A 15078-nucleotide genomic window follows, 5' to 3' on the forward strand; every position below is an offset into this window, starting at 1 on the left:
GCCCCCAGGCTCCCCGCGGACCGCGTCACGTGACCGCGCCCAGCCAAGGCGGCAGCGCGAGCTTCGGCGGCGGCGGCGGCGACTGTGGCTGTGGCAGCGGGAGCAGCTGCGCCGCCAGCGTGGAGCGGGAGGCGTGTGGGTGTGGAGAGAAGGGAGCGCCGGACCGGAACGGGTGAGCGTTCTCCTCCCCCTGCCTACCCCGGCAATCTTGCGGGCCACCCGGTGCAGACAGGGTCCCTGCCCGGAGCAGCGCGCAGCCCCCTCGTGCTCGGCCGTCTGTTCTCTGGTGCCCGCGGGCCCCTCCCTGAGCGGGCCGGGCTGCGGCGCTCACGGAGGGGGCTGCACCCCGCCCGCCGCTGCCGTTGCGGACGGCAGCGTGAGGCCGGCGGAGCTGCCCGTGCCCAGTGAGCGCGGCGCGCCCTGTGTGCGGCTCTGCGGAGCCGAGGAGGCGGGTCCTGCGGGGACGCGGGCGGCCACTCGGTGGCTGCCGGGCTCTGGGCGGGGACGGCCGGGCGCCGCCTCCTCCTCCTCCTCCGCCGCCGCCGCCGCCGCCGCCTCCTCGCAGTGCAGCGTGAGTAGGGAGCCCCGGCTGGTGGACGCCGAGCCTCTCGGCTCCGCGGCCGCCCCGTCCCCGAGGTGCAGCTGCACCTCCGCGTGGCGCCCCGAGCCTTGCGAGCCGGCTGCGGACGCGCCGAGGACCGAGCCCCCATCCTCTGCGTTTCCTGCTGCCCCTCACTGTCCCGCGACCCTCCTGTAGTTCCTTCCCCCTCGGAAAATGGTTCCTACTGCCGGGCGAGGTGAGTGGCGGCCGCCGCCCGCCCGCGGCGGGGGCGGCGGGGCAGGTCACCTGCGGGGGAGGCCGGGCGGAGCACCGCTGTCTGGCGCCGCGGCGGGGGTCCCGACAGCGGAGTGCCCGGAGGGTTGCGGCGGATTCGGGAGAAGCCGGTGGGGGTGGCCGGGGCCCCTCACAGGTTGTCTCTTGCCGGGAGATTGTAGAGGTGAGCGGGCTTCTAGCCGTGCACCTCAGCGCCGGGTCCGTCCGGTAGTCGCTGCTCCAGCCCGAGGGATGGGGCTGGTTGGGGCTTCTGGTCTACACCGCGGGTCTTCGGCTTCACGGAGCCGCGTCGGCCGCGCGACAGTCCATCCTGCCACCGGTCGCCCCCGCCACGGCGCGTGGTGACCTTGAGGGCACGGTGCCCAGCACTCCCTCTCCCCGCGCCCCGGCAGGGTCACCCCTCTAATCCTTGGTCTCGGCCCCCCAGACGCACTGCGGGAGGGGAGCGGGGGCCCCGAGTCGGCCCCTGGCCGGGGTGGGTGGTGGTTGCGTGTCAGGACGGTGATTTCCCGGGAGTTGGAGAGCCGCCTAGTCTTTCTCCTCACGCCTTTCGTCTGGCCCCCCAGGATGTTCACATTTGTTTCCGATTCGTGTTTATTCACTTAGTTTAAGAGGAAAAAGCCTGCGCCCCATCCCCCTTTTTAGGGAAGGAGTCTGTAGGAGGACCGCGTTCCAGTGGCAGGGGTGTGGGGTGGGGGGTGTGCTCTCTCCATCTCATCCTGCGGGAGAATCCTGTGGCTACGCTGGTTAGCGACCCCTGGTTCTGCGCCGCGGTCACCGCCAGGTTGGTCTCTGTGCGCATTTCATTCACCAGTTTTCTGCGGGACTCGCAGCGTTGGGAGTGCTCGCACCCTGTGAGGTGCTTGGCGCGGAGGGGAGGGGAGGGCGTCCGGGTGGATTCAGGGGGTCTGCAGATACTTGGAGGGCTCGACCGTGCTCGGCAGGCGTGTACTTACCTTTCTCTTGGGATAGAGCGCTGCAGACAGCCACCTTTCGCTTCCGTGCCCGCTACTTTTCTGGGTTTCTTCATAATCTAATGGCTTCTCTTGGTATCGATTGGTGTTCGTGATAAATTAGCTACATGTTTCTTTTTCATGCCTGTGTAGGTATATGCATATATCTGAACTTGTCTGCCTTTCAACATGGAAGCCCTTGTTATGTTTAACCTCCCCCACCTGAGGACAGTCTTATTTTAAAATAAGGCTCTTGTTCAGCGTGGGTGTATTTTATAATAAGTACCTGTAAGGGCCCGGTTTGTATGAGGCTGTCATCTGGCAGAGGGTGTGTAACCCTTTGGGTGATGGCCCACGTGAGTGAATGGAAGGCCTTCACCACTAGCCCTGATGCCAGCCTGCCTGAGACTCCCTGTCCTTGTGTGTGGTAGGGGCGGATTGGGGGAATTAAGAGGGATTGGAGGAGAATCTGCTTTTTGTACTTGTGTGTTTCATTTGGGTCTCACCCCCGCCCCCTTTATCCTTCTGATGAGTTCAAATTTGAAATAAATAGAAACATTTCTTTTTAATTGGGAATCTTCGATAATTAGCATATAAAATGGGCTTATTTAGCCATGATTTCAGGAGGACGTTTTAGTTTCTACCTTTCTTTAGATCAAGACAGTTAAATTGCTGTAATTAAGGGTGGATCTCTGTCCTGATTTTGGCTTGGGTGTAACTGCAAGATCTTTGAAAAGTAACTGTTATTTCCTACCATATAGTCTGCAAAAGTGAGTCACATTCGGGTGAGTTGAGGACAGAGCGCCACCTTTAATTTAAAATTTCGTGATTTTCTTGTATTAAAATGGTGAAAATTCGGAGTACGCCTTCTTGATTTTTATCGCAGCTGTCATTATTGGCATTCCCATTTTGACGTATAAGGAGGAATTGTCTTCATTTTTCTGTATTCTCTCATTTCTCACTCTTAGGAGAGAAATTTCTGCAATCGTGTGGGAAATCATAGGTTTTTTTTTTTAACTGAAGCTTGAGATTTAATTTAGCATTCTGAGATGAGAAACTAGTTTTGATTCGTGTTTATAATGAAATTGATGGTCTGGATCTTCTTGGTGAAAGAAGAAAAGTAACAGCTGCTTTCAAATATGTAGTTTAAACTACCCATTACCACCAAATAAAGGTATCTACCAGCATGACAGTGGTTTTACTCTGTGTGTGTGTGTGTGTGTGTGTGTGTGTGTGTGTGTGTGTGTTTAAAGCTGTAGGCCTATTAACAGATTCTAAAATAACACGCAGGATCAGGTACAGTAATTCTTTTTTTGTTGTTGTCTTCCAACAACTTAGCTTTTATGATTTTGTTTTACAGTTGCTTTTGCTTAAATAATACGAATGAACACTTCGAGCAGGTGTACTTATGTTCAAAGTTTAATAAAGACCATGTTAGAAAAAAGTGATTTCTATATGTGACTTCTCTCAGGTGCATCTCATGTAAAATTAAATGGAAATTTTAATGCTTAGAAAACAAATGCTGTAGTGACAGCTGTATTGTTGAGATTACCTTCCCTTCCCCTCTTTCCCAAATCATATGTATAAGGAACACTGTCTCTTTAGACACAGGGTCCTTTTTTATTATTATACTGCAGATGTTAACATGAGAAAAAGGATTTAGCTCTCAAGTAATGAATTAAAATGTGGGTATTATTACGAATAGTCGTCCTTACAAACCACAAAATATTATTGCCCTTCTACCTGCATTTAAGTTTTCATTCAACACTTGGAATTCCTCTATAGACTACTGTAAAGCATTAGCTATTGAGCTATAGATAAGTCTTTATTAAACTAAAATTAGCCAGAAAATCTGAGATGAAAGATGTTTTATGCTCTTACTGTTATGTATTCTCTGTCAAGCTATGGAATATGGCCCCAGGTTAAAGGATATTATTTGATGTATGCATGCAGAGTAATTATTTGTTGTTATGTATACTTCCATAGAATCCTTGATTTTAGAGTTAGATTTACTAATTTCCTTTGACAGACATGTTAACTTCATTTCAGACGAAACAGTCTTACCATGGGAAATGAGTTTTAAAAGGAATGGCCAATCAAAACTATCGGTTTTTTGTAATACTGAACAAAAGAGTATTTGCTTTTTATCCCTTCCATTTTACACATGATTACAGTAAAATTGAAGTTTTCACTTTTTTATTCTGGAATTTTGTAATGAAAGAGCAAAAAACAATAAAAGGTCTAAGAATCAGAAAGCAGAAACAAAGATTTAAGTTTTTGAATCTTGAGTAAGAGTATTGACCAGTTGGAAGGGAATAATTATTTTCTAGTAGCTGTCATGCTATGTAGCAAAGGTACTAATAGTAGCTTATTTGGGACTAGGTAGAATCTGAGGTGACATTGTAAGGAAAATAACATACAATAGTTATGGGAATAATTTTCATAAAGTAAAAAACTTAAAAATTACTTTTTAACTTTTAGAAATGTTATTTATACATACCACATACATTGTTGTCTTTTTAAAATTTTATATTATAGAAACTGTCAAACATGAGAAAATAGAATGATACACCTACTGGCCAGTTTTGACAATGACCAACTCGTGGTGCATCAAATTTTATTTATATCTTAACACAAGAAATGGATCTGTTATAAATGGGGACATAGGACAGGTAATCAAATCAAATTTTTGTTTTATATTTGTAATTTACAGAATACTGTATACTCAATAGTGTCCCAATATCTAATTAAATCTGAATGGTCAGTTTTTATGTTCTTCATTGATTCTTTAGTAGCGGCATATACATTTTAATATTTCTGGTGATAGTTTGTGTGTTTTACAGCAGGTACCCAAAGGTAGTGTCTCTCAAATTTTGCTGTCTTCATAAATCACAGACATTATTAAATGTTTTACAGTTTTCAGAATGTATTATTTACATAGTACCTCATTTGATTCTCACAATAATCCTGTATGGTAAGGTAGACATTTGTCCTTTTTTTTTTTTTTTTTTTTTTCTTGCCCCCTGTAGGTGAAGTAATTTGTCTAGGCCCTAAGGTCACATAGCAGTTTTTTTTTTTAGCCCAACTGGACTCTGGGTGGCTTCTAGTTTTTGTTCATTGCTCTTCTCATTATACATGTTTATGTAAGTTTATTAAAGTTATGTATGGAAAATCAATTCTGATCAGAGTAAATTTAATGATGAAATATAAATAGGTTTGTTTGGGTTAAGCTTTATAAATTTAATCATACTTATATTTTGTTTAATGCAAACAGTTTGTATTTTAATTTACTTGACAGCTGAGTGAATGTGAACGTATCTGAAATAATATATTTTTAATATTGTGGATTTTTTTAAGTAAGGAATTTTGATTTCACAGAACTTGTTGGTCTTTGAAATGACTAGGGGTGTCTTAGATCTTGAATAAAAAAGTGTGCTATACTACAAGTTTCTTCTTTAAATTTCTGCTGTAACTTTTTATGCACTTGTTTTTCTGCTGTAACGTTTTTATTACCTAAATCTCTTTGAAATACTGATTGGTTCTGTAATGAAATTTAGTTTAAAGGGTTCCAAATGAGGAGATTTTAGTTCCTGAAATCCAAAACCTGGTTATAAATCTCAGAAAAAAGGTGTGGTTCTCCAGCATTAGTGTGCATGAGAGTCACCTGGGGGAATTACTGAAAGTGCGGATTCCTTGGCGTTGCCCCTGGAATTCTGATTCAGCAGATTTGGGGTGGGGCCCAGTAGTCGGCATTTTGAGAAACATTGACATTGCATTTATAACTAAGTTAAAATTACATGGTAGAGATTTGTAAATCAGTAGCAAAATTTGATTCGTTGATGTTGGTGGCTTTTGTGACAATTGTAGAGCTGATAAATTAAAAATATTTCTGTTATCTGTGTATGTACAGTCTTTCAGAATATTCATCTGTGATTACTTAAGTTACTTATTAAGCACTGTAAACTCTTAGGGAATGTTCTTTTGTTTTCATGTCTTAATGTCTGCCATTTCCAAGTGACTTGGACACCGGGGTTTATATTCATAAAAATAATGCATGCATATCCTTTCAGTAGTGTGTATTTATGCATTAGTCTAGCTCTTAACTTTGTTAGAAGAAAAGATTGGATACTCCTTCAGACTAAAAGGACATAAGTTAGTGGATAGTTCTCGTTAATTTTAGTTAACAAGCAGCTGCTCTTTTAAAAACAGCAAGTAGATCTTCCAAGAATATTAGTGATAGCATGTTAATTGATAATTTACTATTTTGTGCATTAAAGTAGAAGTTACTGCTGTCTCACTTAAATGTTGAATAACAGTATAGTTCAGCAATCTACTCCAACTTTTGGAACTATTTTATCTAATACTACTATCTACCACGTGAATTACCTGCCTTTAATAATTTTCCTCTTTAAGACCAGTTTTAAAATGCAGTTGTTTTTGTTTCATTTATAATAATATAGTAAATAGCCTGTACCTGCATTTAAAATACATATTATAATGAAAATAATTTCAAAGCGGGTTCATCCCAAGACTGTTTGAACCTGTTTTTGTTTGTTCCAAAATTTAAAGTCTTGTTGGCACACCTTAAGGTATATTTAGAAATCATAGATTGTAATTTACTAAAGGTTATGGTAATCTAAATTAATGAGTATTTTTGGCAGAGAGTTCCAAATAAACTGTGGGTACTTTTTTTTTTGCCATATTTTTAAAAGCTATTTTTTATTAATGTTTTTTTTTAGGATAGTGTCAGCTATTCCAAATAGTATGTGGTGTTCTTAGTTACCTTTTTGGTAAGAATATTTGATATTTCTAAGTGCAGTAACGTCCAACAAGATGGTTTCTTATAATATGGGATACCTGCTTTTGTATTAATATTATTGTCACCTGGGCCTCTGGGGGAACAAATAAAGATAGATTAGAATGAACCAATGGTTGCTTACACTGTGAAATCTGAGATTACACTGCCTAACTGTAAACTGGCATGACTACTGTAAAGACCTGATAAATTTAGGAGTCGAATTTATGTTTTCTAAAAAAAAAAAAAAAGGTCTTAAAAAAATATTTGACTGTTTAACTTAAAAGATGCTTTTAAAATAATTTTTTGTTAGCAGCGTGGATCTGTTACTGATCATATTAACCCCATGAGTGAGTTCTCTCCCAGGAGGATTTTAAATATAGTCTTGTACTCTCAAAACTCTCAGATCTGCTGCTTTAATATACCTTACATATTTGCACCAGAATTTTCTTTCGTTTTTCAATAACCTGTTTTAAACCACAATTTCTTCACTAAAACTTTTATTGGTTTTTTAATTTTTATGAAGACACAACTTGACTCTAAAGGCCTTTTATTAAGTAGCTCAGTGTTTTCCAAAGTGTGTTTTAGAACACTGGTTCTGAAAAATATTAATGGGGATTTCCTGGGGGACAGGAGTGGAAACTAAACCCCAGGATATGCTGGTTTATGCAATTCTCCATTTGGAACTTCTGTGATACTTTAACATGCTAATAAGGGCTCAATCTATCTAAATGTGTGTAGTGTTTTGTCCTCTCATTTGACAAAAGTCCCTTTAGTGGGGCATCTCACCTGTTAACTTTCTTTGTTACCTAACCAGGATCACTGGCTTGCACAACTCCAGGGGGTGCTGTTCACTTAGAACACAAAATGAATTGTTTCTCAACTGGAGTTGAGAGCAGTGTTGCATACTGTAGTATTGCTGACTATCCACTGTGTGACAGTCTTAGAGTCTGGTGGTCCCTTATCCTGTTGTGAATATGTGTGTGTTTCTCCTCTTACCTGATAAGACCCTTAGGGGCCAGATGCAGTGCTTGATGCCTATAAATCCCAGCACTTTGGGAGGTCACTTGAGGCCAGGAGTTCCAGGCTGCCTGGGTGGCAGAGCAAGAACTTGTTTACAAAACAAAAAAAAACCAAATTAACTGCCATATTGAAATTCAGAAGTGGAAAAGTCTGCCTGTAGAGAAGCTAAATTCTACTGTCCTAGTAACATTCTATGAAATGTATGTAGCTGTATCTTCCAGAAGTAAAACATTGTCTTACGAACCTATCTGAACAAGTTGAAATTCCAAAGGTAAAAAGGCTTTAAAAATCTCCCAGAAAAAGTTCCTTAATCTTCGGTAAGGTAAAGGTTAAACTTTATCTTAACAGCAGCTATACAATGTCTGAATCCTAACCAATATGCCAAAAAAATAGTACCTGAATATTTGCTGGATAAAGTTCTATGTATCCTCATATAGAAGCCATATCTTATCTCAGCTCTTTTATAGTATCTCCAAACAAATTACTAAGACAAAAGGACAATAAATGGGAAGTATACAACCCAGACTACAAACATAGAGGACTTCAGACAAAATTTGAGAAATGATGGGAAAGGGTAAACTAATGCTGAGTTTTTTAAGAATGGACACACTTAGACAGGAAGACTGAGCGTCGTACCATTGCTGTCGTTCTGTGAACTGAGAGCAATCTGTTAGCTTATGACCTGCTACAGAATCACTAGGCATCAGGGAGAAGAGTAGGTATATGGTCTGTGTTAAAGTATAACAATGGGTTATTCTTCCAGCTGCCTTCCAGAGGTCAAGAAGGAAAGCCTGTATTTGACTTTATCATGTCCGTTGAATGCTTGAGTGATACATAGAGTAGGAATTTTAGACATTTAAATAACTAAGGATTTATATAGCTTTAGTATGTAAGCCATTATATTTTTTAAAATGCTTGAAAAAATAAGAGTTGTTCTCTGGAAATTACTCATTTTCCCATGATTAGCACAGCTGAGATCCTGCAGGTGCCCTGCTATTGAGTGTTCTCCCAACCTTTTAAATTTTATAGATCCAATTATTGGTAAGGTATTGTGGAAGGAGTGCTAAGACTTGCTCCTGCTTTAATTAAATTACAGTACTAATCATAATAAAGTTGTTGGTCAAAGAGTAGCACAGGAGTGGTTTTGGTAGTGAAGAAAATAAAAAGAAATTTGAAGGTAGAGATGAATGAAATTAGCAAAAGTGAAATGTGTTAGATTAGTAAGTCCTAATGTTTTTCTGCTGGGACACTCAGGGATGATATTGGCATATACGCCATGTTTCCTTGCTAATACCTAGATCTTTTAATACCTCTGCTAAGAGATTTTTAATTTCTTTGCTATACTTCTGTCCTTTTTTCTCTACTCATGCTCAAAATTAGGTAACTGCTGTAATTACTCTTTTTTTGTTTGTTTGCTTAAAAAGTGACTCATGAGCTTAGGTACTCAAGTATGGACACTCCTGACAATACCATAGTGGAGTACTGAGTTAAAGGATACCAGTTCAAATAGAGGGCTGAAAACAAGGAAGGTCAGTCGGCGAAATGGGAAAGAAATAAGACAAAGCCTAGGAAAGGTAGGTAGGTCCTCCAGCATCAAACCTTCTGAATGCCGAGTCTCAGAAAAACAAGAATTCATCAGTCAACCTCTTTCTGCACACACAGTGGATTTAGTATAAAATTTGTACTACCAAATTTGTCTTTGGTCCAGCACAGTGGCTCATGCCTTTAATTTCAGTATTTTGGGAGGCTGAGGCGGGAGGATTGCTTGAGAACAGGAGTTTGAGAGCAGCCTGGGCAACATGGCAAAACAACCCCATCTCTACAAAAAAAAAAAAAAAAAAAAAAAAAAAATTTAGCCAGGCATGTGGAATCCTGTACCTGTAGTCCTAGCTACTCAGGCTGAGGTGGGAGGATTGCTTGATTCTGGGAAGTAGAGGTTGCAGTGAACTGAGATTATGCTGCGGCACTCCAGCCTGGGAAACAGAGGGAGACCCTGTCTCAAAAATAGATGACCCTACCTTTTTTGAGCTTAAGCACCACTGTTTTTATGTACATAATCAAATGCTGGAACCTAATTCTCTCACCTCTGGCCCTTCTGCTGACAGCATTCCTTTTGCTAGAAATACCTACCTTTCTCAGAGCCTGTGTCACCTTTGATTTTGGTTTTTACTTTGTGATATATTAAGGACTCACCAGATTTAAATTTGAAATTTATCTTCACCACTAAAAAGCCTATTGGTCATGGATAAATCACTTGGTTTCTTTGTTAACTCATCAAAAAGTCAGGGGGTTTTGATTTTTCTCTCTTGGAAATTTGAGTTTTAACAAAATTTGTATAGCAAAAACAGGGACACACTCCCCTCAACCCCAGACTTTCTTTTCAACCATTTAGTTCTTTATTCTGACAGGTTTACCTTTCAATTTTGTCTTTTAACTACTTTATCATCGTTTTGATGTTTCATCTGTGATATGCTGTGGTTCATTTATGAAGATAAATACATTTATTGAAAAACTAAATTATCTGAGATTTCAGTTAAACAGGTGGCATATTGCTGGCATTTAACTCTGTTCCTTGCCAAACATATATTAAAATGAGAATAAGGGAATTCTTTTTTTAAAAAAGCCATAGCTACAAGGGAGAAAAGAAACCCACACCAAAATTTTGGAAGGAGCTAACTTAGTTGACTCAAAAAGCTGAACTCCTATAGAAAAACCCAGAAACAAGTCAGTTTATAGACTTCCTTGAGAGCTCAGAGCTGAGAAAACATGGTACCTGTGGTGAAGAGGGGACAGTGGGGCAAAATGGGAGGACTGGCTGAAATTTTAGGAATTTGATACCCAAATATCTTTCCCTCTCTTCTGTAGCTCTGTGATCTCTCTTCCTTCACCCTTGCAGACGGCTGGAAGCTTACTTACTGGAGAAGGCTACACACTGGGAACACAGTTGAAAACCAGGGTGCCACACTCAAAACTGAATGTTTACATATTTAAGATCACCAGTCTTCTTCCCTCACCCAGCTTTCAGAATTCTGGCCAGAAGAGAATTGTCTTACTTTATCTAATCTGACCAACTCAAGGTAAAAGATCTCAAGAATCTGACATTGGCTGTGTCTGTGTCTCCAAAGAAAATGTCCCAATCAGATCACCTTACTGTGAAACCCATTTATAAAGCCATACCTTTGAATCCAGAACTTCTGTTTAGCTTATTTGTGTCCCTTTTCTCATAATTAAACAAATTTGTTACAGTCTTATTAAGATAATTGGCATAGAGTAAACTTTACATTTAAAGTGAAAAACTTGAGTTCTGAGGCACGTATATATTCCATTGAAATCGCGACCAGTCAGATAATCATTCCCCTGTATTTTTTGTGCCTCCTTTCCTCAGGTACTCCTGATCTGCTCTGTGGCTGTAGAATAATTTGACTTTTCTGGAATTTTATGTACATGGAATCATACAGTATGTGTTCTTTTTTGGTCTGCATTCACTCAGCATAATTGAGATTCATCCATGTTGTATATATTAATAGTTCTTGTTATTGCTGATGAGGATTCACTGTATAGATACACCAGAATTTGTCCTTTTGCCTGTTGATGGACATTTTGGTTCCAGTAATGTATAGTCTTTTCCTGTTATTGAATTGTAATTTCTTTAAATGTTCTTGATAAAGTACTTTAGAAAGCATTTGTGTTTGTGCTGGGCATGGGAAGAATGATGATGAAAGATATGGGTGGATCACTTGAGGTCAGGAGTTCAAGACCAGCCTGGCCAACATGGTGAAACCCCATCTCTATTAAAAATACAAAAATTAGCCGGGTGTGGTGGCATGGGCCTGTAGTCCCAACAGCTAGGGAGGCTGAGGCAGGAAAATTGCTTAAGCCCAGGAGGCGGAGGTAGTGAGCCAAGACCATGCCGCTGCATTCCAGCCTGGACAACAGAGTGAGACTCTGTCTTGGAAAAGCAAGCAGTAGCTTTGTGAGCATTGTTCGTAGAGATGGAGTTAGAAACAAACAGCTGAACGATTTGAGGTTACTCACTTCAGAGTAGAAAATGGGATGAGGGATTAAGAGGACAGCTGATATTTGGGGGGAAAAAAAAAAAGCCGTGTCAATCTGTTTTTCAAAACAGACTTTATACCTGTGTAAGGTTGTCAAACTGAAAATGAATGCATATATGAAATAAGTTTAATGTGTAGATAATCCAGATATGTCATCTGTCATTCATTTCCTGTGTCTTTGTGCAGTCTTGTGCAATTTAGATACACAACTCAATTTCACTTTGGGAAAAAATAATCCATTTTTACAAAAGCAGAAGTGAGCAATGTGGACATGAGGGAACATTTCTTTAGTGAAGACAGTCTATGGATAACTCAAGAGTCCCCTTCCTTAATTTCTCCCTCCAGTCATCCTCCACTTTGAAAATCCAGATTCCTCATTCCTTTATTGTATAGAACAGTTGGTTGCCTTATTTGGTTTCTTGAGCCTTCCCTTGGGATTCTGACCTGCCATATTGCAAGCCCATAAAGACAGGTAAAGACATTTTTTCTAAATAATTACATATAGCCCACTCCCTGTTAAAAGTCTGGTGTATGATTTCTGTTTCTTCATCTGGATAAGGTCAAAATTCCATTCCCCTCATTGAATTTCTGTCTTCCTGTTAAGGAACTTGATATTTGAATTTCTTCTTGCTCTTTTTTTTTTTTTTTTTAAAGGAAGTAGAATCTCAAGAAAACAACAGTCATTTCTTAAGAGATGCTAGAATTTAGAAGGTGAAAAAGCAGAACTAACGTTCTTTTGTCAACATGCCATGAAAAATAGCTCCAAAACACACTAGTTACTTTGACTAAAGGGAATTTAAGATTATTGAATAAAATGAACACCTCTGTAGCTGCCTTCTACCTGCTGGTACCGTTCAAAGCAATTTACTCATACTAATCTATTTAAATAAGTGGGTTCTGTGTAATTTATGGATGAGATATTCTCTATAGAAAAAGATGAAAAGGGCTATTAATAGTTTTAAAGGGATACCCTAAAATACAGTGACTTACATAACCTTTTTAACAATTAGAAATATAATACTATATAATGTTTGGAAAATATAGGACAATGTAAAAGTGAAACAAATCCTTCATAATCCTACATCTGAGAAATAGGTTTAACACTTTAATGTTTTTGATCTTTTGAAAACTTACCTAGTAACATCCTTCAGATAATGTAGGTATAATTGCATGCTTTTAAAAAAACTTTGTATTATTTTCTCATGTCATTAAATTTTTTTCATTAATATTTTAATGACCATAATGGCTATTCCTTTGTTATTGGATGTTTTGATTTTGAATTTAGCATCTTTATTTGCAGGTGTTTGTCTTCATTTGTGTTTGTTTCCTCTGTAATTACTCGATTTAAAGGATTTTGGTAGTTTGTGATCTTATGACTAAAATTTTCTTGCAGCCTTTCTCTGAGACTGGTCAGATTTTTGGGAGTCTATCTTTTTTTGCTGTGTCTACAGTGTGTCCCACTCATTGTTAGGTCGCTGCTTTACTTTTCGAAATTTCTATAGCAGTTTTAAAAATTCATATTTTGTTGTTTACATATTTGACACCTCCGTGAGATATTCAGTTTGGGAGCAGGGACTGTTCATCTGTCATTCACCCTTGGCACAATGCCCTGTTTATACCTGTGAGGTTGTTAATGATTCTTGAATGAGCCTCTCGTGTCTGGTCTTGAGCTTGAATCCATTGACACTGGACTTCTGTAAGATGCTTGTTTTGTCTCTTAGAAACTGTAGCGTGCTTGGGGCAAGAATTTATCACAGGTACTGTTTCTTTTAACTTTGAGCTGAATTATATGTCAGCTGAATGATACAAAGATTGGAAATATTTTCTTACAACTATGTTATATAAATTTAATGTTTTGTGAAACAAAAATTTATATGATTCTAAAGAGTAGGATAGACTTTACTAAATAGAATAGAATACTAAGAAGCAGCCGATGGAAATGGATATTATTATTTAAAAATGCCAATGAGTAGATGTTTTTGTAAAATATTCCTTAACAGAATAATGTGTCTTTATTTTTTTTAATAGCAGAGGAAACTTAAAAAGTTTGACATCCAAACTTAAATGCAACTACAACTGAAGAATTAATCCAAAGAAGTTAAGTTTCAGTATTGTAAACAACGTAAAATTTTGTGGAAATTTAAAAGTGTCTTGGGAGGCTTTTCTTGTGACATCATATATGACTTGTTAAAATTATTTTTAAATTTTCATTTCCAGTAGAAAATTTGGGATACTTTCTTTTAAAAAAATATTTACCTGATTGCTATGCTAGACAGTAACTACTGTGAACTGCTGAGAAGAGGGTCTGTTATGCAGAGCTTTAAGTCAGCCTTGCTTAGTGTGTCTGGTATTCTTTCTTGGTTTCCTTTTTTGTGCAGTGATTCATCAGGTGCTGTATGCTTCCAGAACTAGTGTAAGTGTGTGCACATGTCTCATTCCTGGTCTGTGATCTCTTCTATAATGAATAGGGGTATGTTGTTTCCAGTTATTCTTACACTAGTAAAAAAGAAAAGCATTCTAGAATCTGCTGTCAAACCTTCAAACCTCAATAGTTTTGCTGCCGTTGTATCCTATTCTTATAATTCTTTTCTTTATAATTATTTTTTTTCTTTACTTTCTTTCTTTTTTCTTTTTTTTTTTTTTGAAACAGCGTTCTTGCTCTTGTCGCCCAGGCTGGAGTGCAGTGTCATGATTTTGGCTCACTGCAGCCTTGACCTCTCCAGGCTCAGGCGATCCTCCACCTTAGCCTCCCAGGTAGCTGGGACTATGGGTGTGTGCCACCATGCCTGGCTAATTTTTGTACTTTTTTGTAGAGATAGTGTTTTGTCATGTTACCCAGGCTGGTCTCAAACTCCTGGGCTCAAGCAGTCCACCCTCCTTGGCCTCCCAAAGTGCTGGGATTACAAACGTGAACCGCTGCGCCTGGTCAATTCTTAGAATTCTTGATGGTGACCTCTGGCCTTCTGTCACAATTGTATTTGGAGGGTTTTCTTAGTTGTGCTAAGCTCTGCTTGTACTTCTGCACACAGCCTAGGTAGCAAGCCAGGCTATCAGTTTTTCATAATGTCAGACTTGCTCCTCCTGTCTCCCTTCTTGAAGTATACCTGTGGTCCTAGATTTAAATTAAATGTTTCCACAAGTGGGAATGTATAGGTTTAAGGTCTCATTTCTGAATGGAGGGACATCTTCTCCTTTAAGCAGATTCTTTGGCCATGCCCCTTCAGTGTATTTGATACCAGGTAGCCCCATAAGCAGGATACCCCAGGGAGTTGAAAGGAAGAAACTGAGTGGTTTGGGGGATGCAGAGAGATTATAGTTTAATCTAGATCTGCACATGTACAGAAGGACTTTAAGATTGTCATTAAAAGTCATAGATTATAGTGGCATTGGATTTTTTAAAATTAAGTTGATAGGTGT

General features: G+C 39.8%; 1 protein-coding gene across 8 annotated transcripts in view; it reads left to right on the forward strand.

Moving 5' to 3' along the window:
* The first annotated feature begins 23 nt into the window (after positions 1–23).
* The window catches only part of ATP2B1 (ATPase plasma membrane Ca2+ transporting 1), a 118372-nt gene continuing 103317 nt past the window's right edge, over positions 24–15078 (forward strand). For 3 of the 8 annotated variants that reach the window (XM_039471918.2, XM_039471912.2, XM_039471915.2), the window contains exon 1: positions 24–172. The gene's annotated coding sequence lies outside the window, so the exon portion shown is untranslated. The other 5 variants (XM_039471916.2, XM_039471911.2, XM_039471914.2 and 2 more) reach the window with 4 other exon arrangements.

Source organism: Saimiri boliviensis, chromosome 7 (assembly GCF_048565385.1).
Source record: "Saimiri boliviensis isolate mSaiBol1 chromosome 7, mSaiBol1.pri, whole genome shotgun sequence".
NCBI classification, from domain to species: domain Eukaryota; kingdom Metazoa; phylum Chordata; class Mammalia; order Primates; family Cebidae; genus Saimiri; species Saimiri boliviensis.